Source organism: Zeugodacus cucurbitae, chromosome 6 (assembly GCF_028554725.1).
Source record: "Zeugodacus cucurbitae isolate PBARC_wt_2022May chromosome 6, idZeuCucr1.2, whole genome shotgun sequence".
Lineage (NCBI taxonomy): Eukaryota > Metazoa > Arthropoda > Insecta > Diptera > Tephritidae > Zeugodacus > Zeugodacus cucurbitae.
In genome coordinates, this window is record NC_071671.1 from 52557241 (window position 1) to 52585027 (window position 27787).

Genomic DNA, 27787 nt, shown 5'->3' on the forward strand with positions numbered 1-27787 from the left:
TGGCATGAAATATATATTTTTTTCATATTTTAAAATTAGAGGTTGGAAACTACACGTGTCAGCCGAATTGAACTCACAGGTATTATGTTTTGTTTAATATGTTAAAAAGTTGAGAATGAGCTCCAAAAGAGAGCTTTAATAAGATAATTTCAGTAATAACCACGGTTTTACCCTTTCAGTGTTCATTTTCATTTGATAGACTCTAAAGGCCACTTCGACAAAGACGTTTAAAAATGTATAGATGTCAACTGATAAACATACCTTACACCCCAAAAAACACAAAAAATAAAAAAAACAACAACTTCTACTTTAGCGCCGCAGTTGTGTCTTTTGGGGTTATTTATTTCGCCGATTTCATCAACCGCTCATTTCCAACATATTTTATTCCGCGGAATTTTATTATTTGCGGCTTGATTGTTTGTTTGTTTTTGTTTCCTTCTTATTTACTTTATAATAAAGGGAAAGGGAATGTTGTGGAAACCGCCATTTTCACTTTGCTACAATAATTACTACATAGCATTACATTACCTCATTCTGCGCTCTATTGCATTGCCTCGCACTGATTTCGCAGTCGCATTTGCATTCGCAACTGTTCCTGGCGGCTACACAATTACCCACAAACCGAGAAATGTGTGCGCGCAGAAATCCGATTAACTGCGGTGACAGATGCCACTGCGTACCCCTCGCTTCGGCTTCACAAACACTGTATTGTCGCCGTATTTTCTCACACTTTCTTTATATCTTTGATTAGAATTGTTTCTCTTGTTGTTAATTAAATTTAAATTTAATATGAAATTTAAAATGTATATGAAACCGTGAAATATAATCATTACTTAAATTGTTTAATTAGCGGAGTCGCGCCGTCATTTAAAGGGCTGAAGTAGTTCTCACAGTTTTGGCAGGTTTATTTTATATTCAAGGCTCAGACATATATTCATATATTCTCCCTACTGTTTTTACTAATTTATTGAGAAGTGTTCTCCAATTTACAACTATTCCACATAGTTCTAATCTTATTATGTACCAAATTTCGATGAAATCAGTTTTATAAAACTATTATACTCTGTGCAACATGTTGCTAGTACAAACACAAGAGAAGCGAGGAGTCATTGTCTGCTAAGACAGTACTAATTTTAGGATAGCCTCGAGCGCTTACTTATATCTTTGCTCATCTTTTTTAAAGGTAATTACCATTACCATTATAGACCATGGACTTGACGTAGCCCCACAGGAAATAGTCTAACGGCGTCAAATCGCACGACCTACGCGGCCAATGTAATGGTTATCATTGAGCAGTAGCAATTCCCATTCCCAGAAGTACGGCCCAATGATGCCGCCGGCCCATAAACCTCACCAGATCGAAATTATTTCTGGATGCAATGGTGACGCATGGAATACGTGTGCATTGCTGCCTGACCAATAAAACTACGCAGGACCTAGGACGGTTTGTGGCCACTGCCTGCGAATATCGGTAGAAGATTTTAATACTCGTTGTTGGCTCGTATATATTCTGTGTTTGCTGTCCCTATCGGTATGAACCGCATTTTACATGAATGCGCACTTAAAATTAATCTCTCTTACATTGTTACGCTTAATCAAGCATATTAACTGTTATGGAAAGCAAAATACAAATTTATTTCGCCAATCTACACAACTGTATCAGAGTCAATTGAAAATCGAGCACGCGCTCGCTTAAAAACGGCAGGTACGAATAAATAAATTTCATATTTTATCTGGATACACACGTACAATCATAAATATATTGGTATGTACATCACATAGAAGCCCTTTTATGTCTACCTCATAAATCAAGCCGAAACGACGGCATGAACAAAACACACACCGAATGATTAAAATAATATTTTGAGTTCACAGACACTGAAACCGCATAAATATGTCGTTATTTTGGGCAAAAATTTGTAACATACCTTCGGGACTTCCACACACCCTCTCACAAAGAGAAACAGTCAAAGTTATGCAGCTAAATAATTTTCGATATATTGAACTCACCTCAATCGCGGCAATTCACAGTAGACCCAGTCGGTGACTTCTTCCAGTCGCACCTCTCTGTGGGTATTGGCCAAATCAGATTTATTGCCGGCGATTACAATGGAAATATCCTTTGGCGGCACCGACAATTTATAACATGAAAAGGTAGAAAATTTAAAAAACTGTGTTATATAAATTTATGTGAGTTAAGTGGCATTGAGAATTGCTAAATTAGGTGTAAATGAAAAATCACTCCGTGACAGTCAGTTCGGCAAATTGAGAAGGAATATTTATACTCTCGCAACCAAGTTGCTAAAGAGAGTATAATAGTTTTGTTCACATAACGGTTGTTTGTAAGTCCTAAAATTATACCACTGCCTGGAGTCGTTTTATTCAGGCATTTCCTTATATAGTCCAAAAATCGATTATAACCACGCCCACCTCCCATACAAAGGTAACGTTGAAAACGACTAAAAAGGCTATAATTCAGTAAGGAAAACCAACAGAAGCCTTAAATTTCATTATAAAGAAGTCACAGAAGAGCTGTATTCAAAATTGTATACAACATTTTAAATGGGCACTTATGGGTCAAAACAATATCTCCGAAAATACTAGACCAATTTCAATGAAATTCGGTTTGTAATATTTCGCTTGCATCCCAATTATATTTTGGGAAATTAGGCCAAATCGGTTCACAACCACGCCTACTTCCTATATACCAGAACATTGAAGTCGATCTGAATCGTTTACTTTACAATATATAAAGTAAGCACTAGTGAAGATATCGGAACAGAACTTTGTACAAATACTGTATTTATAGTGTGGCAGCCCCACTCTAAAAATCGTCGAAATCGGACCATAAATTTTCAAGGCCTCATGTATCGAACATGAGAACCTCAGGTCTTCTAATTCTTTTTTTTTACCGAAAATTTAGGTAAGTCTCTCAGATATTTTGAAGAAATTCGGAGGAAATATCTTTCTTTTAATAATATGTCACCGTGCCTAAAATAAGTGTAATCGGGTCATAACTTCACCAACCCATATACCTAATATTATGGTTTCCAACTTTCAATGGACTTTATACCATATATATGCCGAATATGTGAGTCAAATTGTTTGTTATATTAATAAAATTAAATAAATAAATTGCGAGAGTATTTAAATTAAAAATAAATTCTATAAAAATTAAACGAAGCGATTTTAGTCATATTAATTTGAAATATGTTATATGTACGTATATATTATAAGTTTTAGTAGAGAGAAGCTAAATTAATAATTAATTAATTTTCAGAACTTCTGAAGTCCACAGCAATAAGACTCTATTTATGGGCATTAGATTACTGCAAAATGTGCAAAATATATTGGTGAAATAGGTTTTTGAACGAAATAGGAATAAATATAAAATCTACATTGTCTGAATAAAGATCATAAAGTCAAATGAATGATGAATATACCTAGAGGAATACATTAATGCATTCAGAATTCATTAATTATTTAAATCAACTGAAAATCATACAATTATGATTTTTAAATAGTTATTGAAAATCCGAATGACAGAATGTCAACTGTCAACTCACTTATCACTTTATCCAATCTATCAAATACCACTTTGAATAACTTTTTTATGGCATATACCAACATAGACATTATATTCCTTCATTTTTGCTATACTTCTTTCAGTCAACATTTGAGAGACAACAAGCAGAGCAGAAAGCTTATGACACATTAGTTTTGAATTTGATAAATAAATTGTTTTGCTTATCACCACATGTCACGGCAAGCTGACTTATTTGCACATCAAACTGGCTGTCACATGCAAATGAATATATCTGCATGTATAAATGTGTGGAAAACAATACCAAACATAGTCATGCTTGTTAATTTATTCTCGGAATATATGACTACCTGGGTGAAGAAAGAAGCGCTTTTACATCGAACTGAAATCGTTAAAATTTTCTGTTTAAATCATTGACGGGTTTACATTGCAAATTTAATTACTTTTCACACAGAATATATATTTATGCGTTAGTGTGGTTAACTGTGTGAACGCAATCTATTTCCCGCATACACATTTATTGACATAAACTTTTTCGTTATTTTTATGTTTTACCTTCAAATTGATTGCTTGCAATTTTTTATTGCTTTCTGTTGCAGAATTGCGGCGAACGTACAAGCACACACACAAATTTTTGTAGAAATCAGTGAATTTTAAAATATTATGAATGAAAATATAAATAAACGATGATTACCTCCACTTTGAGTTTGCAGATTTTGCTTAAATTTAAAATAAACTAATTTTTGGTTTTTGATATTTTTGCTGTGAAATTTTTAATAACAAAATCTATTTTCTACAAATTTTAGGAACGAACAGGAAAACTAAAGGGTAAAAGTTATGAACTTATATAATGGAGTGAGTTGAATTTTCAAATATACCCAAAAATATAACATATAGGTTATCACATAAATAATTAAATACCTATGTATATACGTACATATGTACGAGTATATAGTATTTAAAAACACAGTAATTCCATTGGAGAGAGGAAACCGAAAATTTTTTGGATAGGTTAAATGACCATGCGCTTTTCAAACTATCAAAAAAGAGATGTAAGTGAGTTAAAGACATGTCAAGCCTTAGTCCTAAAAAAACCTAATTCACTTGAAAATAATGTAGCAATGAGAGTCTATAAATAATAAATGAACACTATAAAAACAATTCTCATCTAGCAAAAATCGTATCGTCAGCCATGAAGCCAAATAATTCTAAATGATATTTATATCAATGATATTTATTAGACATAGTTATGCCACTCAAATCACATTCTAAAATTGTTTTTCTATAAACAATAGACAAACAGTCAAACTCACCTGGTAGTCGGCGCGCTCGTATCTCATCGAAACACTGTTTGACACATTGAAAACTCGACGTAGATGTGGACGCATAGACTAACAGGAAAGCGTGGGCGGTGGCAATGGACAGGCGGCGCATAGCGGGAAATTGCATATCGACGGAAGTGTCTAAAATGTCAACCTGAAAATACAAGAAAACAGTTTATAAATTTAAAAAAGTTAGTAATTAGATTTGTAAACTATTTTTTTCGAATTTAAGTAATTTATAGTGTTATTATTTCCCTTATTTCTTTAAAATTTACTATCTACTTCTTAAAAGCGAACGAGTTGTAGGTAATGAGTAATTAGGTACCACACGGCGTATGAGTAACCAAGCTTTTGTGATTATAACAATTTACTTCGAAAAAGTTTAACACACATTATTGAATTGAAATGTTTCCAAAACGACCTAGAAGACCATTTCTCATATGAAATTACTTTATTTGTTTCTATCCTCAGAAAATTTAATTTTATGGACTTATGAAAAATAATATAATTTACTCAAGTTTCATGAGTATTTTAGATTTAGGATTACTATTGTTAGTTAAGCGAAAGATGCATTTCTATTTAATATCGCAAAATTTCACGAATAATCATTTTTCAGAACATCTTAACTCTAGGGTTCATTCATGAAATTGTCTTCTTGACCACTTTTCCCGCTAGAGGGTTAAGTATTCTCCAAAATCAATGTCAGCAAAATTTTCATTATGTTTCGTTTTGGGAGTAAACTGTTTAATAATATGTTAGAAGTCTATAAAAATTAACATAGAAGAAAAACTGTCAATGTAAACACTATTCGGTAGCGCTAAAGAAAATGTACTGGGGATACATAGCGTATGAGTAACCTTCTGATAGAGATGAATTAATTATAATTTCTAACAACTGATATTTATAAATATATAAAATAATCAAAGAGTGTTTACTTGAAAGGCTACTTAATAATTAAAATTACTTGACACCCACAGCAACACCCTCTTTTGATATTACACGAAAATTAATTATTTTAATAATTCAAAGACCAAATGCAAATGCAAAAGTATCTTCGCCTGGTCACAGAGTATAACTGTTGGCAGTGTATTACTGTTGTCGCACAACATCTTCTATATTTCTTTCCATTAAATGCCATAAAGGCATTTAAATTGATCTTTACATTTGCAGCTGTTTATTTATGCACAAACACACAGACATACAAACTTATCTCGGTTGCGAGTGAAATGCATTGATAAGTGTGGCTGTTTGTTGAATTGGAATATGGTGGAGTGCTCGAAAATTTTATGAAAAAATGAAGCGACTTAACGAAGGTTTCAAGACCGGAGCATCCTCATGTAGAGACCAAGGTGGTAATCTGGTAACCGATGTCCAGGGCATACTGGGATTATGGAGGGAACACTTCTCCGACCTGCTGAATGGCAGTGAGAGTACAACACCAGGAGATGGCGAACCCGATCCCCCAATTGATGACGATGGAACAGATGTTCCATTACCCGACCTTGAAGAAATTCGAATAGCAATTACCCGCTTGAAGAACAACAAAGCAGTGGGGGCCGATAGATTACCGGCAGAACTATTCAAATACGGCGGCGAAGAACTGATAAGGTGCATGCATCAGCTTCTTTGCAGAATATGGTCGGAAGAAAGCATGCCTGACGATTGGAATCTCAGTGTGCTCTGCCCAATCCATAAAAAGGGAGATCTCACAATCTGCGCTAATTACCGTGGGATCAGCCTCCTAAATATCGCATACAAGGTTCTATCGAGCGTACTGTGTGAAAGCCTAAAGCCCACCGTCAACAAACTGATTGGACCTTATCAGTGTGTCTTTAGACCTGGAAAATCGACAACTGACCAGATATTCACCATGCGCCAAATCTTGGAGAAGACCCGTGAAAAGAGGATCGACACACACCACCTTTTTGTCGATTTTAAAGCTGCTTTCGACAGCACGAAAAGGAGCTGCCTTTAAGCCGCGATGTCTGAATTTGGTATCCCCGCAAAACTAATACGGCTGTGTAAATTGACGCTGAGCAACACCAAAATCTCCGTCATGATTGGGAAGGACCTCTCCGAGCCGTTCGATACCAAACGAGGTTTCAGACAAGGTGACTCACTATCGTGCGACTTCTTTAACCTGATGCTGGAAAAAATTATAAGAGCTGCAGAGCTAAACCGAGAAGGTACAATCTTCTACAAGAGTGTACAGCTCCGGGCGTACGCCGATGATATTGATATCATCGGAAGCAACAACCGCGCCGTTTGTTCTGCTTTCTCCCGCATGGATAAGGAGGCGAAGCGAATGGGTCTGGAGGTGAATGAGGACAAGACGAATTATCTCCTGTCATCAAGCAAACAGTCGGCGCATTCGCGTCTTGGCTCCCACGTCACTGTTGACAGTCATAACTTCGAGGTCGTAGATAATTTCGTATACCTGGGAACCAGCATCAACAACTCGAACAATGTCAGCCTCGAAATCCAGCGCAGAATAACTCTTGCCAACAGGTGCTACTTTGGACTGAGTAGGCAATTGAACAGTAAAGTCCTCACTCGACGAACCAAAATCAAGCTCTACAAGTCGCTTATCATTCCCGTCCTGCTCTACGGTGCAGAATCTTGGACGATGTCAACATCAGATGAGACGACACTAGGAGTTTTCGAGAAGAAAATTTTGCGCAAGATTTATGGTCCTCAGAACATTGGCAACGGCGAATACCGCAGACGATGGAACGATGAGCTGTACGAGTTATATGACGACATTGACATAGTTCAGCGAATAAAAAAACAGCGGCTACGCTGGCTAGGTCATGTTGTCCGAATGGACGAAAACACTCCAGCCCTGAAGGTGTTCGATGCAGTACCCGCCGGAGGAAGCCGAGGAAGGGGAAGACCTCCACTCCGTTGGAGGGACCAGGTGGAGAGCGACCTGGTTACACTTGGGATCTCCAACTGGCGCCGAACTGCGAAGGAGAGAGAGAAGTGGCGCACTATCGTCGATTCGGCTATAACCGGCTAAACGGTTGCAACGCCAATCACATACATACAATCATCATTATGCTCGATTTCTTTGACGCGACCAGCTTTGTTTTGGCATCCTATCAAGTTGGATGATATCTTATCAATTGATGTTATAGTTATTTAGATCTGATTTACATATCGTACGACATATGCGATATATTTCTGTCTAACTACATACAGACAAATTCACCTTTATAATATTTCATTAAGAAATGAACCGATTCTTAGTTTCCAGCAACGTTACTAAATTTAAGACACTACGCCGGGTTCTCTAAACCTTACTATTTTCTTAAACCTGATCTTGTATCTTTTATATTTTTACGAGTAGCGCATATGTCGTTAGCCGTAGCAAATATTTGACTATCCTAGAAATTCCCAATTACCCTCATGCTGTACATGCAACACCGCGTCATTAAGCCGCAAACCAGGAGTAGCGTTAAAACCATTGGTGTTGGAACAACTACCACAACAACCACCTAGCCACATTACTTTTTTTTGTGCTTATCATTCTTGTTCTTGCTGTGTGGGCTTTCATTTACATTTGTTGTTGCACGCATTATTAATCAGATTTATACACACGTTGCTCTCTTAAATTCGCTATGCATAAATCGACTGTTACCTATACGAACTCAGAGAAATATTCATGCACACACACATGTAAATATATTTACAAGGCAACTCAGACTTTAATCTTAGTCAAAATATGAAGTTTTCTAATACCGATGAAGGGTCAACAATTTTGAATCGTCTCTCAGAGAAATTGGAGAAATTTCACATATTAATAAATAACGCTGAGTTCAGACAAAGCCAGCTTTATTTGCCAGAAGTCTGCTATATCTGGAGCAACGAGCGAAAAGGAAGAATCGCGAGTTATTGTGCTTTGAAATGAGTTTTGTGTCCCAAGTCAACTCTACTCGCTGCTCAAGTTATTATACGAATTATTTTGTAGTTCTTTCATTTTGTAATTTGACTTTTACTTCAATTTCAGCACATTTAATTGAAATATTTGTTCTATTCCGAAATCTAAAATATGTGCCTTCCTAATACATATGTGTAACTGATATTTCCTCCCATGAAAGTAGTCATACATTTTCATAATTAATTTTAATTAATTTTCTGTGAGCCAGTTCCACATGATTATAATGGCAAACTATAAACTGCGCAATAAATAATAAGCGAATTTGAATGAATTTGTGCGGAAGTTAAGTGTCAAAAGGCTTTTACACACATTTATCACGTGCCAAAAATTCAAATAAAATTCAGTTAGGCATATATTTCCACACTTTAAATATAAATACATGCATGTCTGCGAACAAATCAATGCTCTCATCGCGTCATACACACACTCACACCTGCATAAAAGGTCTTTCAGCCGTTAAATCGTTGCTTTATGCCACAGTAGACATATTCAAATTCCCACATTCCCACAGAAATAACTATGACTGCCTTAAATGAAATAAAACTGTCTCTTGCACTGGTGTCGCTTTGGCCCTTGCTTAACTGCCGTCGAGAAAAAAACATACATGTCATCGTTTTAATTGACAGCACGCAGCATGTCTTGCACACACACACATGCTCGTATGCATACACAAGCCACAACAATAGTACGTTGGAAATTATTTAGACGGCGGGACTCATATCTCGTGCGGCGTCGTTTGTTTAATGTTGCTCATACGCTCCGTTGAACCGCAACGTTGAAAGCGCGATTTTCATCATCACTTTTCGCTATCAGTGTTGTACGGTATTTGTGTTATAACAACAATAATGAAAACGAGTAAGAAAGGGCTAAGTTCGGTTGTGACCGAACATTTTATACTCTCGCAATTTATTTAACTTTATTAATATTATATAATACACAATTTGAAATATTCGTCATATATATGGTATAAAGTCCATTGCAAGTTGGAAACCCTAATATTAGGTTAGAACCACCGAGGCCCTCGTGTTCGATATATGGGGCCTTAAAAACTTATGGTCCGATTTCGGACCTGGACTGCGGACGGGCTGCCGCACTATAAATGCTGTATTTATGCAAAGTTCTGTTCCGATATCTTCACTAGTGCTTACTATATATATTGTGAAGTAAACTGTTCAGATCGACCTCAAAGTTGTGAACCGATTTGGCCTATTTTCACAACATATCATTGGGATACAAGGAAAATAGTGCAAACCAAGTTTCATTGATATTGGTCGAGTAGTTTCGGAGATATGGTTTCGACCCATAAGTGGGCGGAGCCACACCCACTTAAAATTTTGTTTACCAATTTGGGTGGAACCCTTCTGTACCTTCTTTGTAATGAAATTTAAGGTTCCTGGTGTTTTCCCTTACTGAATTAAAGCATTTTTAGTAGTTTTCAACATAACCTCTGTATAGGAGGTGGGCGTGTTTATAATCCGATTTCCTCCATTTTGGGACTGTATAAGGTAGTACCTAAAAGAAACGCTTTTAGAAAGTTTAGTTGATATAGCTTAAGTAGTTTAGGAGATATGTACAAAAACCCTATTTGGGGGCGGGGCCACGACCACTTTCCTAAAAAATTACATCTAAATATGCCCCTTCATAGTGCGATCGTTCATACCAAATTTTATTTCCATAGCTTTATTTATGGCTTAGTTATGGCACTTTATGTGTTTTCAGTTTTCGCCATTTTGTGGGCGTGGCAGTGTTCCGATTTTGCCCATCTTCGAAAGCAACCATCCTATGGTGCCAAGAAATAAGTGCGCCAATTTTAATATCAAAATCAAGATATCTTAATTTTTACATGTTACAGCTTGCACAGACGGACGGACGGACAGACAGACATTCGGATTTGAAATCCACTCTTCACCCTGATCACATTGGTATATGTAACCCTATATCTACTCGTTTAGTTTTGAAATGCACCGTTATGTGAACAAAACTATAATACTCTCTTAGCAACTTTGTTGCGAGAGTATAAATATTTGTTTTATACAACAACTGCTGTATAATGAGCAGTCAGTTTCAGCTTGCTAAATTTGTGCTTTGTTTTTGTATTTTTACGATTTTGTAATATTGCTTATTTAAATTTCCGATTATTTTATCGTATCATTTTGGCTGCGCTTCATTTCACAAACATGCGCTCGAACGTTCATTCATACTTCTAATGTGTATTTTTAGAATGTATTCATATTAATTATCTTTCCGCATTAATGCTTCCACAAGCGAATCAATGAAAGCGGATAAGAATTTTCTAATGTAGATAAGTGAAGTTTCATATGTGTGCAATTTTTTGAGTAATTTTGATAGAATTCCGCTGAACGTGCTCATCTCAAAAATGGAAAGCAAAAGTCAATTTTTTTTTACTAAATTTAAATTTCAAAAAGGCCCTTTCTGAAACTCGACCCTTAAAATGAAACACTTTTATTTAAAGGACCTAAATATTTCAGTCGTATGTTCGCCGAAGTTCAAGTTCTCCCAATTTATGTCCTACATCTCTTCAAACGAATTTTTGGAAACCATCAATTAATTTCATCAGACTACCAATTAGTATAAGCGATATTTACAGTGATTGTATCAGAACCTAATCTCCTTCCCAGAATACTATTTTGCTGAGGGTTAGCACAACTTTCGATCTGTTACTATCTACCTCGAGGTTGGAAAACTTTGAACCTAAGCAAGATCACTTATTCGGAAATGACTTGCTTATTACTTGAGCGAATAATTGTAAATTAGGTTGCCATATATTTTAGCTAATTATCGGCCATAATCTTCTTATATAAACCCAAATAAATTGTATACAAATGAACACTATCAATATAATATTATGAGCCGCGTAGCGTTGCCACTAAGTTCTAATTTATGCAAATTGCCATTTATCTATGATCAACCGCACAAATAACTGCCAATGTACAATGTATATATACGAGTATCAACAATTGTATTTGAATATCAAGAAAATGCGCCTGAGGGACAGAGTGCGGTGAACCAATGCGAATTGAGTGTCAATTGGTCAATTTAGCCAGCGATGCGGTCAATCGGGCTGCGGCAATGATTCACGATATGACCAACCGTTTGTGATAAACGAACGAACGCATAGCAAAACGGCGGGCAAATACCAGAACTGGTCCTGCTTAACCAACGTCGTCGTCGCGGCTGCAGACACAATGAATGCGGTTGAAAATTGGTTCATGAATGGATTTATACAAAAATACGTTCACATGGCAACAATTTGCGGCATATGGATAAAATTAATGTATTTACATGTTCGGCGTAAAGAAATGATTAAATTGTAATGCACCCTCACCAAGAAATTTCAAGGCCTACAATGCCAAGATTACATAAATTGCAGTGAAGTAAGCCATGAAAGAGATGCCGACTGCTGTGACAGTAGTGGAAGTGAGGAAATGAAATGAGTTTAAAATGAGAGAGTATATCATATAACATAACATAAAGTCTCATAAATAAAAGATGCAAATAAAAATAACTAAGCGTCTCATATTTCAATTGCTATGTATAAATTCCACACTTATTTCTGCGATGGAAAATTATTCCATGTTGACGACAAATCGCAAACATATGTTGCTTTAGTGACAGCTTGTTGAGAATTGTTGTCGTGGATGCATTAGAGATGAGCGTTTTGGATGCATCCCTTAGTTGTGGAATTAGGCTGCTTCTTTGCTGAAAACCACTTCCAAAAGTCCTTCAGGTATTCCAAGCAATTTTAATTGTAAGATGCAAGTCATATTCGGTAGATGCGCTTGGTTCACTTACCTACCATTCCCGAAAAAACCTTCTGTATCTGATTTCAATCCTATTATCTCTATATCTATCTCAATATCTATTTTTATATCTTTCACTATCTCTATCTCGGTCTATATCTCTAAACTTCTCTGGGGAGCTATAGGATTTTCAAAAACACAATTTTTCAACAGCAGAAAATTTACGAAAACATAATCGTAATTATTTTGTAATATCATATTATTTAGAACCTCTCTAATGTAGATCCCAAATTCACTTGTAAGTGTTATTACTATTATTCCAAGCATAAAGTTTAGCTTATGAAATTCTCCATTTACTCAAATTTAAAACAATAAAAACAAATATATTTAGTGCCTCTTAAACAATTATATGTTGTAGTATGAGACAACTTGCTGCTGAAAGCCTAATATAATACTTAGAAATAATTATATTATTGTGCGCCATGTCAACGGAATTCTTTGGAAATCAAACAGACTTTACGGCAGCTGAAACTTTGGGCTAGCCAACAATAACAAATGTCAGCTACAGTTTAAGGTTACGAATATTACACAATATCACACGAAATTCCTGTTGTGTCGAGCCAACCATTACCACAATTACATTGAAATCGGTTACCTAATTCAATTGTACGTCCTCCTGAAATACGCTCATTTTGACATTGGAAATCCGAAATACGATTACACACAGTCATGCCCACATATATTGAAAGGAAATCTATAGCAATTGAACATAAATTACATCTTAAGTGTAGGTATTCACATTATCTGGTTTTTCTGGAACTTCACTCAATTTAATTAATTCGAATTCGATGATTTTTGTGTTTCACATACGTGATATAGATTTTGATTAGCCGAAGTGAAGATGTGAGTACAAACAGCTTTCAAGTGTTTAATTAACTCTTGTATTGTATTAGTAAATTTATTTTAAAGGCTTAAAGAAAGTAATTTCCCTGATACATTGCGTGTATCCTGTTCAAGTTAAAAAAAAGTTACACGTTCGTCATGACAAAGCTTCAAAAAAAGTATTTTTTTATTTCTCTGGGTGATTATTGGATGCAATGAAAAAAGGCAAAAATGGTCAGCAATAAATCTCAATGAACGCGTGCGGACTTGTATCAAAATGGACCAACTCAAGGAAATCAAAATTTCTGGAAGGGATAAGGAAAAGTCATAAAACCTTCGTCGCTTGCACTGGTAAGAAAAGAAACGAGATATGTGTTGGAAACACAAAGCAGCATGTTGTAAGTATGCCACAGTTGTCTCAATAAATTTAACTAAAAATTCTACTTTTTTCTGGGAAAAAATTCATTTAATTTGTTTGCTTTTATTTCCACTTCCAAAGTGCCGTTCAGTATTTAGAGACGTAATTCGCGACAGCAAAAATACAAAGTAAATCGAAATAATATTCGATAAATGAGTAAACTGACTTGTACTTACAAAAACAAAAACTTTTCACAGTTTTTTATTTTGTTTCCAAAGTCATTTTTAACGTTGTTGAGTTACCGATTTTTGTAAAATTTTCAATTTGAATTAAATCATCATGTATTTGTGATATACACAACATTTAAGTACAGTATGCTAGAGATAATTTTTACAAGCAAAAAAAATGTGAAAAAATATTTTAGGATTCATTCCACAAGAATTAAGATTATATAGCGGCAATGATTATTCTATTAAAATACTCATCTTTTTTTTAGGAGATAAATCATAAATGAGCTTCATTCTTCAACCCATGCTAGAGGCAAAAAACTCAAATGAAAACGCAAGTAGATTTAGGACCAGATCATTCTGATACAAGATATATTCTCCTTTAGAGCCTCTACGAAGCATGAAGTTTTCTTTTAATTTATAGGTATCTTATCGCGGTTTTACTGTATCTATAGGTAGTATACCTATTAGTACTCGCAGCTTGACAGTAGATTTGTATGGATGTTGGAGCGTTTGTTGCCAATAGCTCACCAGAAAACTTTGTCAACTAACGGCGAATACGAATCTATGTGTGTATGTTTGTGTCTATGCGCTATAGTTATAAACATTCCGTGTCGAGCGTGTCATGTTAAAGATGTTTGCAGACAAAAGTTTTTGTCGTTAATTGTCGGCAAAGTGAATGTGTACGTGCATATGCCATTATATACAAAGATATATGTAGATATATATATAAATCTATATGACTATGAATCTGATATTGCGCAACGTAGCAAGACAAACTTTAATATATGTAGTTACCAGTATGCTTTTAAGACTGTTTAAGTATATGTCTCGTTGTTGGTTGTGTGTTTTTGTATGTGTTTGACTTCTATATATGTAAGTAAAATGGAACTGCTCGCAATTAATTAAGTATTCCTTGTTGCCACGGCACTTAATTATTTTCTGTTGGTGAAACCTGATACAACAACACACACAAGGACACGTATACGTGCAGTAAAAATAGTAGTGGTATACTAAGCCAAAGACAATTGCAGTAAGTTAAGACATTAGGTAACTAAGCTGCTCCACAGCAACAGCTGGACAATAAAATCGAAGAAATATGCGATTGTTCTAGCAAGCAGATTGTCTCTGTTTCCAATGATATCACTAACCCCAATGGCTTTGTTGTGATTTGAAAACTAAATGAAGAAAAATAAAGAAGCTCAAACTGCAATTGGTTAATTAAATTTAGATTCGAAATATAAATTTTCCGACTGGTTGAATGAAACTCTCTTATCACCTCCGAAATGCCGTATAGGCCAAGAATAGAAGAGTATAGCCTTTGAAAGAGAGCGAAAGAGAAGGAGAATAAAACCAATTTTAACTAGTTTCTTATAAATATCTTTTAAAGTAATAGCAAACTTTTGATAAAACGAATCACTATTTTAGCGACTCAAAATTGTTCTTGTAAATATTTGAAATACACTAAATAAAGCTGCAACCGAAACCATTGGCTTTCGGAAAAGCCAAAAAAACAGCTGGTATGATGAGGATTGTCGTCTCGCAGTGGAGAGAAAACAGACTGCCTACCTCGCAATGTTGCGATCGACCGCAACACGAGCGGGATGGGAAAGATACCGAGAGCTGAAGAGGGAAGCGAGACGCATTTGCAGAAAAAGAAAGAAAGAGGCAGAAATGCGTGAGTATGAAGAGCTTGACAAGCTGGCCGACAGGGGTAATGCTCGAAAATTTTACGAAAAGATCCGGCGACTAACTGAAGGTTTCAAGACCGGAGCACACTCCTGTAGGACCCCCAGCGGTGATCTAGTGGTTGATGACCAGAGTATACTGTGTTTGTGGAGGGAACACTTCTCCAGCCTGCTGAATGGCAGTGAAAGTACAACACCAGGAGATGGCGAACCCGATTCCCCAATCGACGACGATGGAACAGATGTTCCATTGCCCGACCGTGAAGAAATTAGAATAGCAATTACCCGCTTGAAGAACAACAAGGCGGCGGGGGCCGATGGATTGCCGGCCGAGCTATTCAAATACGGCGGCGAAGAGCTGATAAGGTGCATGCATCAGCTTCTTTGCGAAATATGGTCGGCAGAAAGCATGCCCGACGATTGGAATCTCAGTGTACTCTGCCCAATCCACAAAAAGGGAGACCCCACAATCTGCGCCAACTATCGTGGGATAAGCCTCCTTAACATCGCTTATAAGGTTCTATCGAGCGTACTGTGTGAAAGACTAAAGCCCACCGTCAACAAACTGATTGGACCTTATCAGTGTGGCTTTAGACCTGGAAAATCAACAACTGACCAGATATTCACCATGCGCCAAATCTTGGAGAAGACCCGTGAAAAAAGGATCGACACACACCATCTATTTGTCGACTTTAAAGCTGCTTTCGACAGCACGAAAAGGAGCTGCCTTTATGCCGCGATGTCTGAATTTGGTATCCCCGCAAAACTAATACGGCTGTGTAAGTTGACGTTGAGCAACACCAAAAGCTCCGTCAGGATCGGGAAGGACCTCTCCGAGCCGTTCGATACCAAACGAGGTTTCAGACAAGGTGACTCGCTATCGTGCGACTTCTTTAACTTGATGCTGGAGAAAATTATAAGAGCTGCAGAGCTAAATAGAGAAGGTACAATCTTCTACAAGAGTGTACAGCTCCTGGCGTACGCCGATGATATTGATATCATCGGAAACAACACCCGCGCCGTTAGTTCTGCTTTTTCCCGCCTGGATAAGGAAGCGAAGCGAATGGGTCTGGTGGTGAACGAGGACAAGACGAAATATCTCCTGTCATCAAACAAACAGTCAGCGCATTCGCGTCTTGGCTCCCACGTCACTGTTGACAGTCATAACTTTGAAGTTGTAGATAATTTCGTATACCTAGGAACCAACATTAACACCGATAATAATGTCAGCCTTGAAATCCAACGCAGAATCACTCTTGCCAACAGGTGCTACTATGGACTGAGTAGGCAATTGAAAAGTAAAGTCCTCTCTCGACGAACAAAAACTAAACTCTACAAGTCCCTCATCATTCCCGTCCTACTTTATGGTGCAGAAGCGTGGACGGTGTCAACATCCGATGAGACGGCACTAGGAGTTTTCGAGAGAAAGGTTTTGCGGAAGATTTACGGTCCCTTAAACATTGGCAACGGCGAATACCGCAGAAGATGGAATGATGAGCTGTATGTGTTGTTCGACGACATAGACATAGTCCAGCGAATAAAAAGACAGCGGCTACGCTGGCTGGGTCATGTTGTTCGAATGGATGAAAGTGCCCCAGCTCTGAAAGTTTTCGATGCAGTACCCGCTGGTGGAAGCCGAGGAAGAGGGAGACCTCCACTCCGATGGAAGGACCAGGTGGAGAAGGACCTGTCTTCACTTGGTATTACCAATTGGCGCCAAACCGCCAAAATGAGAGATGCGTGGCGCACTGTTGTGGACTCGGCTATAACCGCGTAAGCGGTTTCTACGCCAGTTAAGAAGAAGAAATAAACTGCTCACCTTCAGTGTAACGCCGCCCAAATCGTATTCGTGATTAAAGAGATCCTCAACCGTGGCGCGATATTTGTCTGTGTAGGTCTTGAAGACCAAACGTTTGATGATGGAGCTTTTGCCCACACCGACACCACCCAGGATAACCAGTCTTATGCGTTCCAAGTCGGCCATTGTGAATATGGCTGACGACGGTTGCTAAGACAACGAACAGCAATAAGTCACTGTTATTATTTTATTTAACTATGTAACCTTGTTGGCTGAGTTTAAGTGTGCTTATGGTTTTTGACGTTTTATAAACCGTTCATTAAACGTTTATGTAGAGTACATAATTTAAAATTTCTTTCCGGTCGAATATTTGATCTTCTCACTTCAAACGACGGCAAATTAAGCTGAGATTATTGTTATTAATATGTTAAGGCGCTCAGAATGTGATTTTAATTTGAAAAGCTCATTGGTTGATTACAGATAGGTGTATTTAAAGTATCTTATAAATTCCAAAACTTACACAATGATGCACACAACACAAAAATAAAAATCATAATTCTCAGAACAATCAGTGTGGTCATATTCGTGAGAGGGCGTTACAATGGCTTGTAAATTTAATTATGCTTTCGCTTCCGAACTTTTTCCGTTTGTGTCATTTGACTGCGCACTTTTTGTACAGGAAAATGTGCTATTTTTTGCCGCTTATTGTTGTTGTACGTATTGGCAATTATCTGTCGGCCACTTTGCTGCTTTCACTCTATTTATATGTTATGGCGGCACCATATGCTGTCAGCGCCTCTCTTTTATCACACTTCCGTATTCTTCTTTTATAAGCAGACGCTGTGGGTGCTCGATTCATGTTTTTACATTTTATCTTTTTAGTATTTTTTATTTGTTGCTTATTTTTTGTATGTGTTCACATTATTGATTACAACAAATTCGCTTGTCGTTTGCCATTTGATAATGTCTTTAAGTGATACTCAAATGTCTTTGTACAAATCTCAGAACGTTATGCCATTGTGTGTCTCGAAGAATGAGCTGAATAGATAAATTATCATTTAACTAGTAAGCAAATATGTTATAGAATTTTATGTCGGAAGAAATAATTTAGAGGAGTTAGCAGAAACAAGCTGTGTGTGAGATATTTCTGGTCTCCTTAATACTGTTGCCATCAGCTGAAGTAGCCTCCCAACTAAAAATTATCTTTTTTATGCAAGGTTTTAAGCTGCATTTTGCTTTATCGTTATTTTGTTCCAGACTCTCAAAAATTTTATTTAAAATGTACTAAGGTATAAAAAAAGTCAAAATCATCTCGATTTAAAAAAGCAATAAATAATATTATTACCATATTCTAAGAAATAAATTTACTTAAAGAAGGTTCAAGCAGCGTTGCTAACTAACTATTACATTGTGGCTGTGAATAAATTTTAGTTTACTAATGAGAACTTCTTACATTTGATTGAGTTGAGGCAGTTGAGGTAGTGTAAATGAAAATGTAAGCGCAAATGAGATTAATGTTTGCCCATGTATGTATTTACACAACTCATTCATCTTGCCGCATTAATTTCATATCAACACAGTAATACACACCTAACTGATAATTAACTGTATGCCCAACATGAGGCTTGGAGCTATTAAATTTATGTATCTTACATACAAATACAGGGGGATGTGCATGACTCTATTATAATGGCAAATATTTGGCTTTAATCAATTTAATTAATTGTCTAAGGCTCTCACCCTGTGTGAAGGATTACGATTACATATATGTACATATAAGGGCAAATATCAGTAAATATGGACTATGATGTAAATACAATCATACTTCTATACATACATACTTTCCGATTAAATTTATTTTGATATAAAATTTTTATTCGTTTTTATTCCTTATAAATCTTGAAAGAATTCGATTTGATAGCCATATATGTATCTCTCTCTCTGAAGATATAAGCCTGTCATAACGCACAACCTTAAATTCGAGTTTGCCACAATAACTTAAGATGAGCTTATTTTATAATAAGAGAGTTTTTGTTTTGAGTTCACCTTTATCTGGCATCCCACTATAAGATAGACTCAGAAGTATTATCATAAATATTTAACTTTAAGTGATATATTTACGGGCAGAGACCAATTAAATATTAGCATTTTTGGACACTAAATCCTCTATAATCTCGAAAAAATATGGTGGATTTTATAGACAATAAATAGGTTTTTTTTTTACGTACATACCCACGAATGTATGAAATGATATGTATGATTTAAATGCAAATGCATAAATTCACTCTTGTGCAAATATGGAAAAATTATGGCGTTTATTTGAGCGCATACTAATTTCGGCTAATTATGCAAATAACATCAATATTTTATAGTTTATATAATCGCAATCAATTTAGAAATTAAGAGTCAAGTAGATTTTGATTGAAATTAGATTAGCATTGAATTAGCATGATTATTAGCTTTTTAATCGATTTTAGAACTTGCGTACAGTATTGCGACAATTTTAACTAAATTTTATGAGAATTTTATTTTATTTTTGCCCTCAAGTGGCAAAATAAATTCTAATATTTTTATAAAACAAAAAAATCGTTTGAATTTCATAACATAAATTTGTACGCACAACAAATGCAAACACTTCCAAAATGAATAGCAATATTTAACATTCATAGCCTTAGCCTTCAGCATGTTTTATATTTATCTAGAAATGGATGCACACTTGAAATTTAAATATCTGAATTGAAATAAAAAAAATGCATATTTCTACATATTAAAGTGAGCGCTACAGACACACACACATCAACGATTTTCAAATACTCCCAGCGGCATAACAGTTGCTGCCAAGCAAAGTAAACGTCCATGTAAATAAGCACAAAGGACCACTTGTATGTCATGGAAATGGAAATAGCTCTACACACATACATATGTAAGAATCATACTAAAAGCATAGCCATACATACAAATGTAATATGAAACTAACGAGTTAAGTGCTGTCTGTCCGAAACGATGGTGGCAACTAACCACTAAACTCAAGTGGTGTAATCTTCAACTGAATGTTTAGAGAGAGTTTAGCTGGGCTAACAGTAAGCAAATATATACCTAGCATATATGTATGCAAATGTTTCTCTGTTAATATTTGCCAATGTAGGATTTCACCTGTATTCTCATACATATTTCAAGCTGTAAATATAAATATCTGTACATATGTGATCATATTTGCAATTCAACGAAATGTAAATAAAATCCGTAATAATACAGGAGTGAGTTTTGAAAATGCTGCCCTTAATTGCATAGTGGTTTCTGTCGAAGGTTTGAGTTACTCTAGGCAAATATATCTCCGTGCATATGTGTTTATGTGGTTTAACGAGAAAACAAACAAAATAGTAATTATGAAGTGAATATGAAATATTTTGAATGAACTGAATTATATGTATATGATTTGGCTATAGTTTTAGCTTTGGTGAGCAATACGAATGTAAATAAAAATATGTAGTGGTTATTCTTTATGCCAACGAACAGTTTTGGCTGGATCGGACCATAAATAGATGGAGATTAGATGAGTTCAACAGTCAAGTCTAGCAAGTAATGATAATTTATTGAATTCATTTGACAACGTATTACCACTAAAAGGATTGGGTTGTCGTTTCCCACGAGAAATTATCAAATTTTATCTAATCAAAGACTCTCTATCCGGCAATTGTAGTATTACTATAAGAGTATCTCAGCTGCTTTAATATATAAAATTCGAGGAAAACGATACCAATATAAGATTTCCATAAACATTCATCAGAATAAACACTTTTAAACATTACATTTCAAGAAAAATCCCAAGATCTTGAGACTTCACCTTTAACGATTCAGCTGCGCTAGTTGCAGCTGCGGTAAATAGCACATAATTCGTGCTACGAAAAGTATTCGCCCTTGTGCTTGTTTACCGTTACCTGTTTTCGCTTAAAACTTAAATACGAGCAGGCGGCAACCGTCGCCTACAGTCGAAGACACTTCATCTAATAACAATGACTACAAGTAAAGGAACAACAACAATAGCAACAAGGATAAAAAGAAGTAAGAACAGCTACAACAGAACCTCTTCTGTCAATTTCAATATACTCCTACAAACACACATATTTACTACAGAATCGTATAAATATCGTTGTAGAAGCTTTGCAACTTGTGTCAGCAATTACAACAACACCAGGAGAAACGGAAATGATAGACTAAAAATGGAAAAAAAAATGTGATTGGAAGTTGAAATAAACTCACTAGTTGGATGCTACAGTTTGCTGCCAATAATGCCAATATTTGGCATGTGCATGCGTCAAGTCTAATATGAGTATGTTGCAAGCAATGAATTGTATGTGAATTTCCTCCTCTACTTTTCCGAGCATCTATTTGCATGCATGACAACAGCAATAAAGATCATTTAACCATTTCCACTTTAACACTTTCATTTTGGAATAATTTTCCATTTCATTTCACATTCACTCGGAAATGTGGGCAACACTTTTTATGCTTTGTTCCTTATACTCTCGCAACAAAAGTTGCTAAGAGAGTTTTATAGTTTTGTTCACATAACGGTTGTTTGTAATTCATAAAACCACTCGAGTTAGATATAGGGTTATATATATCAAAATGATCAATGATGACGAGACGGGTTGAAATCCGGATGTCTGTCTGTCCGTCTAAATACGTTTTTTGTGAAAAGCTCGGAAACCAATAAAGCTAATACACCAAACTTTCTGCAGTCGTTTCCCTCACGGACTCCATTACACGTATAAAAAAATTACATAATTAATATTAAGGAAACGGAAGTCTCATAACGGAAGCTGATATGATACAATCGGAAGTCTTCCAAGAACAGGAAACATTTATATTAATCCTTGAAGCTGACGCTGCCTCCGTCACTAAGCACTTCCCGGAGAAGTGACGTTTCCTGCCCAATTTCCACCCACTTCCGTTATTTTGACGTCCGCTCTATATCGTACATCCGTTTCCTGTAAAATATTTCCGGCTACTTCATATCCGGCTCTCCATATCCGGTTGTTTCAGTTTCGGCAACATCATTTCCGCTTTCATTTAACTCGTAACCGGTTCCGGCTGCTTCATATTCCCTCTTTATATCCGGTCCCGATTGCGTCATTTCCGCATTCGGTTAAGGTAACCTCATTTCCAGTCACTTCATATCCGGTTACATCGTATCCGCTTAGAAAATATACTTCATTGCCGGCTAACCATATCCGGTTGTTTTATTTCCAGTTCCGGTAACATAATTCTTTTATATCTGGTTCCGATTACTCCTTCCGGTTCCTTCATATTCGGTTCCCCATTACCGCCCACCTCATTTCCGGTTCCGGTTGCGTCATTTTCGGTTCCGTTTACCTCAACGGATAACTTATGTAAAAATTAAGATATCTTGACGAACCCATATTCCTTGGGACCGTAGGAGGGTCGCTCTTGAAAATGGGACTATTGCCACGACCACAAAACGGCGAAACCCGAAAACCTATAAAGTATCATAACTAAGCCATAAATAACGCTATACAAGTAAAATTTGGTATAAAGGATCCCACTAGGAAGAAGCATATCTGGATCTAATTATTTCTGAAAAGTGGGCGTGGATGGAAAATTAGCGAAATCGGTTCACAATCACGACTAATATACAATGGAACTTCCATAACTCGAAAATCTCCATAACGAAAATCTCTCGAACTCTTTAGTTGACAATGGCGTTTAGAAATCAAAAAATCACAAATTTCTTTCTATTCCTTCGATTTTATAAAAGCAGAGAATAGCTTTTAATCAATTATCTAGAATCCATTATCTTTTTACAGAAACTCTGTTAACAACACAACGTTTGTCAATCTATACCCGTATATCAGCTACAAAAATTTTCAAGAGAAAACCATGGAGTTTTTCCAATTAATTTCAAATTCTTCTTTGCCCCAGGCACTTATTTCAAATGTAATCACCAAAATAATTATTTTTAAATTAAAGTAATTTCTAAGTATTTCTCATATTTCTCAATATATTTTGCAAGTGAATCATTTATACATATGTGGATATGAGTATAAGTGATTTCCTTTAACTATTGATATTGATATCGACAAAGCTGATGCCCATAAGCATAAACAGATGAATTCTATTCTCCTAACAGGTATACCAGCTGGCTGCCAACCAAATTCGCCCAAATTAATTGACATTACTTGAGAGGATTTATTTCGCATTCCAATATTTTCCAACTACTATAAACTGCACTGTTTTGTCAAGGTAGCCTTTTGCCCACTGTAAGGTATTTCTTTTAAGAGTTGGCAGACAATGTGCTTAATTTGCCTTTGTTCTGCTATAGCTTAACTACTTAGGGCTGAAGTGAATAGGCGAGAGTTATGACTTTTATTTTTATCGAAGAATTATTTTGTGCTCTTGTTCATAATATTTCCTTTCCTTTGATTTATTTTACAAAGCATTATTGCTGAAATATGTGAACCCTTTTGAATGAATATACATGTTTTACCCCTTTTATTTTATGTCTAAGAGACTGGTAAGTTATGATACCCAAAAAAGGAAAGTTATAGGTAAAAAATATTTATGAATTCTTCTGTGGTTTTTGAAGTAAACAAAAGAAGGGGAGATGCTTCCCTAAATAAATTATTGGCATATTTTTTTTTCTCAGTTAATTATAAATTATTTTTAAGGTTAATAAGCCTAATAAATTTGACTTGTGTTGGAAATAATATGCTATTGCTAGCGTCACAAAATGGAGTCCATTGTTTTTTTATTTGCGTAATTTCAGACTGATAAAAAATCAAGTTGAGAGTAAATTCACAGTCAATTTCAGCATAGTGTGTGCCACGCTTGCGGACTTGGTAGTACATGTACCAGAATCAAAGAATTATTGAATCGAATATAATAATAAATAGTCAGAAAGAGAATCATTTGAATTACCTAACCTTTTCTCACTTTAAAAACGATATTCCAAGTTTCACAGTTTGCTCCAGGTTCGTTGGCGTAACTCCGTTGGCGGCCTCTTGACTTGTTGTTAGAATTTAAACGAAACACTTAAACTTATTCAACTTTTTCAAATTTTCGGCACCATTTTCTCCTATTAAATTCAGTCTCTCCATTTCTGTTCTTCTCTTTCGCGTATCAATTTTCTCTTTCTTTATGTAGTCGAATAGCAACAGGACTGAACTAAATGCATAGTTACTGTCACAAGACCCCGAAAATGTTCGAACACCATGTGAAATGATGAATGCCTCAACAAAGGCTAAAATATGACACCCAACAATGCGTCTGCGGATGAAGCCAAAAGAATGCCAACTCAAATGCAAATACACACAATCAAATAAGAAGGCTTGGAATGCAGTAGGCAGTTCGCAAACAATTTTATTCGCACCCAGACTTTCTCTTTGATGCTAGCTTTTTTGGAAATATGGAATGCGAATGCTTTGTGATTTCGATGTTCATTCAAGTGTGCGAAATTTCACTGCGCTTTGATACGAGAAAACATGCAAACAGTAGCCAATTAATTAAAACACGAACGGCATGACAGGAGAGGTCGGTCAAACTGCCACCATTAGCAACAAAATCATGAATAATTGAAGTACCACCCTCAACATCAGCAATAATTGAAATAGCCACCAACATTTGCACACAAAGCCTCAGATGCAGAAATGAAATCAGGCAGAAAAAACCGTTAATTACTTACGAAAAACTCTCAAAAATTGTAGTGAAACTACGCAGCATGACGATTCATGGACATTTTTTAATAATTAGAGTTTGAATAGAATTCCCCAGTTTATTTTATCAACTTGAGTTATCCTTTAGATCCAAACCAACAAAATATAAATAATTTTGACCTCAAGGAAGATAGGTTCGGTTAGCTATTACGGCTGATTCGAGTGAATATCACATTTGAATATGGAAAAGAGAAGAAGAGATTGAAACATTGCATTGTTATGATATATTTAAGTAACAACAGAGGAGTTATCTCCAAAAGGTATGCTATGTATTCGAATTTCGAAGTGCTGTGTCCGAAAAGAATGACATCCACGAAATTGTTTTCATCAAAACGTTAACACACTTCGCTCCAGGAAGATGGATGGGTTTGCTTGAGCACAAGAAGTGACCTGCAGTTTGAAGGCAGGAGATAGCCTGATATATTATTCGAAATTCGCGTGTTGAAACACAATTACATATCCACACGTGTACAGCACGCTTGTCTACAATCGCTTTTTATTTGGGAAAATAATTTTCAGCAAGAAATTATTCGAAAATTAATTAAGAGAAGAAAGGAAGACAGATTGATGTAAAGAGAACATAATTGAGCACAACAATCGATATTTGTTGGTAGATTGCGTAGGTCAACACTGCTCTTTGTAAACTGTAACAGAGACAATAGTGCATTTTGGAAACATGCAATTAAAGCTCTGCCATTTACATCCAGTTATGAAATGGTCGCCAACTAAGCTGTGAAATTGGAACGCAGCAGGTGGTTTTCGGCAGTCAAGTGCAAAATATGAAGAAGAATATAAAATGGAACAATTTAAGAATGGCAGAAGCTAAAGGCGCATATTGTGGGTTTGTAGATTTATTGGGAAACTCCATATCCATTAATTAATACCCGTACAACGAAGGATGAGGATGGATGGATATACTTTGTATTTGTTTCCTCAATTTCGAAATTCTGAGGTTCTGAAATGTAGTTAGTTACTTTTTTTAGGTTAAGCGCTAATGGGTCCCAAGGCAACCTTTTGACATGGTGAGATCAGTTTCACTTTTGTTATTGTAGCGAAATAGAATGCACCGAAATATAGTTTCAGAATGTTGTCAAGGTGCTTGTTCTAAAATATAATAACATATAACCGACAGCCGTGGGAATGGACTAGGTCGGAATTTGTAAAAATCTATTTTTTGAATTTTATAATCGTATAAGAGCGTAGGAGCTTTAAGGAGTTTAATAACAATAAGAGAAGCTATACACAATCCTAAAACTCATCTAGCATTGAACAATTACCCTGTCTCAAACATGTGTACATCCAATTTCTAATGCAATCAAGCGACAAACGAAACACTTTGCCATGTTATCACGCATTTTCTCATCCTTTTTGTTGTTAGCGCAACGCAACGCCAAATTCTACCTAAAATTCTTCCAATGTTGCAGCGATTTGAGAGTGTGAGTGTCGTCCCAAATGTGGACCGTTCGGTGCGTGCACTAACAAAATTTAACAAAGAACACACCATTAGAAAGAAGCTCACGCTGCGCTACACTTGAAAGCGGTGACATTTTGTTGAGTGGTGGACACAGTGACTTAAGAGCAGGCCACAAAAAAATATAATATTTGATAGTGGAGAGGCTTTTCGTTTGTTTTTGTGCGGATATGATGAGAAGGCAGTCAAAATACAAAAAGGAAAGTACTTCCAATTTAGGCTTAAACAAAAACTACACCAAACGACACTTTGTACGCCGAAATTTTCATGTCGGATGCTAGTATCAACATTATGACATGCACTTCTCTTCTCGGAAGTGCGTTTAATTGGAGGTGCAAAAATTTGGTTCTACGTCTGTTTACTCTAAAGTTGAATGACAATGCATTTCGGCAGCACACATTTCAAATATTTTTAATTAAAAAAATTACAAAATATATACATTTCTGTCTATATAATACAACTTTTCTGTTTAAATGCCGTTGAGAAATGGTATGAAATTAAAACTGACTAAGATATGTATAGCCAGCCGCCGAAGAAATTCTTCGGTGTACTCTGTATCCATGTGGTATTTCCACCTCTTAAATAAGAGCTATATTTCCTTGCCTCAATCTTAAATGTTTCCTTCCACTGTTAAGGGACTTAGTTTCAAGTAAAACTTCGTACTGCATTAATGCTGCTTAATGTATTAAAGATTTTTAAATTACTGAGTTCCCTCCATGTAAATGACTTTGTCGCCCTAAGTCACAAACAATTGACAATTGAAAATAGTTTTATCACTTATTCAGTTTCAGCATATTAGCGTTTCGACTCTGGGCCACTAAAAGGCGAAGTGTGAATTTAAGCGCCAGATTGAAAGGGATAACCAGCTGAGTTCATTTCAGTGTAAATGCAACAACAACATGTTCGGAACGCACTAAACAGAGCGAGATTAACAAAGAAAAAACCAAATACTTTAGCGGCATACGGAAGCATTAAGAACAATGGAACTTGCAGTGGCAGCAGTGAGTGGAATGTTCGATTTTGCACCGACACTTAGAAAATGCAATTCACTTACTACCACAAG

General features: G+C 36.0%; 1 pseudogene; it reads right to left on the reverse strand.

Moving 5' to 3' along the window:
- The window catches only part of LOC105212629 (GTP-binding protein Di-Ras2-like), a 38697-nt pseudogene extending 20702 nt beyond the window's left edge, over positions 1-17995 (reverse strand).
- Between the last annotated feature and the right edge of the window lie 9792 nt (positions 17996-27787).